This window comes from Apium graveolens, chromosome 9 (assembly GCF_009905375.1).
Source record: "Apium graveolens cultivar Ventura chromosome 9, ASM990537v1, whole genome shotgun sequence".
Taxonomy (NCBI): Eukaryota; Viridiplantae; Streptophyta; class Magnoliopsida; order Apiales; family Apiaceae; genus Apium; species Apium graveolens.
In genome coordinates, this window is record NC_133655.1 from 18043270 (window position 1) to 18049260 (window position 5991).

The following is a 5991-nucleotide window of genomic DNA, read 5'->3' on the forward strand; positions in this document are numbered from 1 at the left end:
TTCCTTCCTCTAGAGCTCCAATTGTTCTCCGTGTTCTCGCCATGGTTGTTGTTGTTTCCCACAGACGGCGCCAAATGTTATGGATAAAAAACCAAGATTATTACTTGCTGTATTTAATACTAAGATTCGGGAGCTCAAGGCCTTTAATGGCTGCTCTCGTGTTTCGTGACTCAATCTGCCTTTACGAGATGCCTACGTATCTCTGTGAATTAGAGAATCAAGCCAAAAAACGTAGTTCTGATTGGTGGGGGTGAGACCCCTTATATAGGTGTTGGGAGTCCTTGAATTGGACTTGGTATAGGAGACTTGGTGGGCAAGTCTCATAATTAGAATGGACTTTGGAGTCCTAGGTAGTAGGAAACTGATTCATTATCCTTTTAGGTCCCCTTGAGGCTAATCTCCAAGGATTTATATCCTTATCGGGACTCTTTTCAACATCTGATTTGTCCCTTATTAATTAATTATGAATTTAATTAATAATCAGGGCTTTTGGGCCTTTTTTATTCCATCAGGCCGGATCTAGTCCATCAGGCTTAACCTTTCTGGTCTGAGTATCATATATCTTTTTATTGGGCCTAGCAGCCCACAGTTTGTACAATTAATGCAGTATTTAATTATACAATCATAATTTATTTATCCCTATCAATTATTATTACCCTTAGCATGCAACAGTGATGATATTAATCGAACAACACAAAACTAATAAAAGCCAACTTTCATTGTACTAATACCATTCTACCAAGCATCCATAATTAAGATAGAAGTTGAATAGACATCAATTATGTTGAGTCCCTATATGTCTACAGAAATTGACAACATAAAGATTTAAGCACAAGTTATTCCTTTTGATTACATAGGGCAAATAAAATGGTTAGAGTTACCCACTAATCATGTATACACATACATCAACCTATGCTAGCATGTCAAGTTCTAAATCTCAAGATTCACCGTCGCTTCACGAGAGATTAACACCCTATCTTATATGTTCGCGATACACATAAGACGATTAAGCATAACCAATACTAGATATCATACAATCATCACACATTAAGGTATTAAACAACTAACTAAAGAATTCCATAGTAAATCCGTTATGACCCCATGATCACGATTAGCCCATGATAGCACTCATCGTCATCATGGGTTCATATGAAAACATGATAATAACACACGAGAATAATAACTAAAATTACTTATATTAAATCAGAGTACATCACAAGAGTAAATAGGTTCAAAGTAAAGAAAACTAGCATCCAACGTTACAACGAAACAAAGAATCACAAGAAAATACGCTTCCTCTTCGTTGCGGTGTGCTAAAACGATCTTCTTCCTTATCTCCTCGCTCTTTGATTAATACTACGATCCAACCTTTGTGAAACATCTCTGAAAACTACTTATATAGGAGTCCCATAATACCCAGCTAACTCAGAAGTTGGAAGTTAAACAGAATCAGGAGTCCAAAATAATTATTCTAAAATTCCGTCCCTGAGCGGCCGCTCAGCATTCCTGAGCGGGCGCTCAGAGCGGTCGCTCAGCTTCCTGAGCGGTCGCTCGTTCAGACCCCTTCTGGAAAATGCTCTGGTTTTCTCCCGTTTCTTCGCTGCAATCTGCTCCTATCTTCCCGCTTGTAATGCCAAACAAATGCCAAGGTTTATTCTTGATGAAATCTCTCCAGAAATGTAATTAAAACCCTGAAAGGCACGAACACTAGAAAAACACATCAAATACACAAAATACTTGATTTCAAGATACCAATTCAAGCCATTATAAGACGTTCTAAGTGGTATAAAATGCCACTTATAACACCCCCAAACTTAAATCGATGCTTGTCCTCAAGCGTCACAAACTCAAAAACAAAACAAAACATGCTTGAATGTAATCTATATGAAATGCAGCGATCCCCCTTACTACGACCAAACCAAACAACTTATGACATCTAAACAAATGCAATTAGACGAATAAAGATTAATCAAATCATGCAAACTAACATACATCCGTAAACGTGGTGTGTGCAGATGCTTAATAGATATGCTTCGAAATAAGATCAATTATCATAACTCGACTATCCTCAAGGTAATCACATGATTATACGAAGAATAAAATTCTAGGCACAAAATGACTTATAACACTTCAAGATTACTGGAGCTTATTACAGAATCATGCTTTTTATTTATCACACAACAAATGCTTATTTGACCGTGCAATGAGTGAGGTCCACAAAAGACTTATGCAATGGCGTCCATGTAGCGAGCGTTAGGTTAGCGGATCCTAGACTATAAAAGCCTTAGGTCACTAGGCACAAAGTCCCCTAAGAACTTAATAACTCGAATACCAAAGAGCCCACTCGTGATCAATTATGCATTAACTCTCTATTTTTTTTCTTTTTTTTCTTTTTTTTTCTTTTTTTTTCTATTTTTTTTCTATTTTTTTCACAATTTCTGAGCAAGTGCGTTTCGCTCCATCGTGCTCAACCCAAGACTACTCGCATAAAAATACGAGCCGACTACTAGCCATTTGACGCCTAGCCATAATTAGCAATTAATTCCACTTTTTACTCCAATTTTTCTTTTCATGCCTTTTATCACTAAGAACCTATTATAAATTCTAAGTATAATCAATAGATTAACCTCGAAAACCATCAAACAATAACAACAATCTAGTCCCTAAGCATTCTCTAAGACTTAGTGAAATTACAAGTGTTTCTAGCATGCATGTCAACCTACAAGACTCAACATCACTTTAACGCTATCACTACACTCGCATCAACATCACAAATCAATTGGCAAAGCAACGCAAAAGGGATCATGGTATATGCATGAGCTACATAACATGATAAATAAAATTATAAAAAAAATAAAAAAACTATATGGTAAAAATATGTAATTATATGAACTAAACTATCATGAATATGCAACTATATGACACACACACAAAATATTCCTTAACTACCACCCCCAAACTTAAAATCTTCACTGTTCCCAGTGAAGATAGTAGAAAGGAACACAGGGTATACCTACTCGGAGAGATCATCATCATCATCATCATCATCATCATCACCCTCAGAGGGTGGTGTATCAGGAGGCGGATATGCAGAGTCCTCACCAAAAACTGGCCATTGGATGTCAGCTCCAAGGCCTCTAAAAGTAGTCCCAAGCGCAAGGGTGAGCTCCTGAGCAAACCTGCTCTGCGTCTCATACATAGCATCCATCCTCCTCGACAGCCTCCTATACTGGGCATCAGCCATCCCAGCACCCTCCCGAGCTCTAGAAGAACCAGCCTCATCACGCCCTGGTCTCGCCATGGTAGCACCGCGTGCTGGACGCCCTCCTGGAAGACGATAACCCAGCCCATGTTCCTCGGGCTCTCCACCAGTCCACTCCTGCATCGTATTCAGAGTTGCAGAGTCAATAGGAGCGGCCGACAGCTGTAACTGCTCGTGAGACGGCCACTGAACTCCCACTGCTCAACAAAGCTTTGTAACCGTGGATGCATAAGGGATGTTCATGTGCTTAGCTCCCCTCAAAAACTTCAGAATTCCTTGGTAGATGAACTCACCAAGGTCCACATAGTACTCTTCATTCAAAATACCCCATAATAACTGTGCACGCTCAACTGTAACCTCATATGCATGTGAAGTAGGCAGAATATTAGCGCAAATAAAAGCATTCCATGCACGGGCATACCTATTCATCGCAATCGCCGGAAAATGGCGATACTCGTTAGTCCCAGTCTTGAAGGTCCAAACTGTGCCCGGCCTACAGAGAGTAGCACAAATCAAATCCAAGTCAAAATCCTCAGCAGTCTTCTCGTTCCAATTCTCCTCCGTGGGCTTCCTCTGTCACTGCCCAATCACACGGCGAATCGCCGCAGGGTGATAATCCACCGTCATCCCCGCACAACAGAATACCCATTCTTTTCAGCCTTCGTGTTTGTATAGAACTCGCGAACAACGCTCATCGGAACTGCCTCAGGTGACTCACAAAAAGCAATCCAACCCTTCTCAGCAATTATTGGTAACAACTCACCATCCCTCCCCGATGGTAAGAATCCCCTCTCCTTCAAAACCGGCTTACCCAGAAGCCTAGTATACTCCTCCTCAGCAGCGCTATCAAACAAACAAGGCCTCGCAGCAGTACCCCTCGAAGAATCAGCAGTAGGAAAAGTGCTGCTGCTATCAGTAGTCCTGGATCTCTTGGGTGCCATCGAAGCTGAGAAAAAGTGTTTAAGATTTGTGTTTTTGAATATGGGAGAGAGTTTAAGGTTTGAAAGTATATGGGGGAGTATATGGAATAGTTGTATGTATATATAGTGTGGCGCCCTCCAAACTCGGATCAGAAGTTTGGGGTCCACACACACCTTATTTATAACCTGTTTATAACAATAATAAAGATAATAATAATATGCAATGACCCTACTTACCAACTACCACAGACCGCAACAGGTTAAAGTATGCACACAAGCCAAACACACTATTATATTACAAACCGTCCAAATCCCATATATTCAAACTCAAAACTGAGTATTAAACATTATTATAAACTTTTACAACTTAAATTATCCAAAAGAAGCCTACTAGCTCAGCTTCCTCAACCTGAACCCCTAGCTCTCGCGCTGGACTGGGGATCCTCGTTACCAACTGGTCCCTTTTTAACTGGAAAGAACATAAACAACATCGCACAAATGAGCTAACTAGCTCAGCAAGTCACAATGACAAAACTGAGAATAATGATCATCAGGTGAATATGGTTATGACATCAAGTGAACAATGAATTATGATTTAGAATTGGATATTATACTTTTATTTTAAAAACCAAGGTTAGGCTGCTGATCAGTCACACACTAACCCCGAGCAAAGCACACAACATTGCTCTAACTACTGGATCCAAGGCACACATTGGCCTAACTTGACCATTATATGGTCTGACCACGAATCTGGTCCACAATTTTATAAAAACAATCCAATTCAAACATAATAACAGAATAAGCAATAATAAACAATAAACAGAATCATTAACAACATTGGATGTTCCATAATGAAATGGTTTCAGTTTTCATGAGGATCAATATGGCCTTTTCAAAGCTTGGATGCTGGGTAATGAAAGAATTGGATAACAAAGGAATCAACATTTCAGGGTTCAAGGATTTGGTCTTTCAAAGCATAAGATATAATGGTTTGAGTATGTAGGTAATTCGATTCAGTGTTTAGTATTTAGTTTATATGTATTGGTAGAGTAGTATAGTATATTTGTGGTTCGTATTTGGGTATACAATAATCAATGGTCTGGAAAGAATCAGGTTTACGGCTCAAGATCAATAACTAGATTCATGGTTAGGGTTCAGTGCTTCAAAGCACTTGCAATATAAAACATGACTATCAATCACTATAATATCTCGAGAAAGTTCAGAACACTTGCCTGATATTAGCTTACTACACTGCACTCGCTTCCAATCACAATCGTCTTACTTCTCAAGTACCTGTTTCCCTTTCCTACGTCTTGCCTCTTCTGCTCATATATCATAAGCATCTATCAATATTCAACTCATAGGATTCTATTCAACACATACTCCTATCTACCCTTCGTTTTACCCAAATCCGATTAACGGATTGAAAGTTACGCAATAAACATGTAAACATCGAATATACAGACCGACAGTCAACTAACAAGTCACATATAACACATAACACTTCACATAATCAATGATATATCATTTATAAAGAAGTCCCGGGTCATAAATAGGCTTTTGGGTACTTAAAATGATTTTTAAAGCATTTTTCGGAATTAAAACGGGTCGTTGGATCAATTTTATAGTAATAAATAGGGTTCGGTTGGCCAATTCTGGCTTCAAAACAATTTTATAATAATTATCGAGCCTTAAAAATAATTTAGAATAATATTTTAAAGCTCGAAACTATTTTTCAGAATTTTTAAATCATTTTTAAATAATAAAATCTAATTAAATAATTAATTAAAATCAATTAATAATTAATTA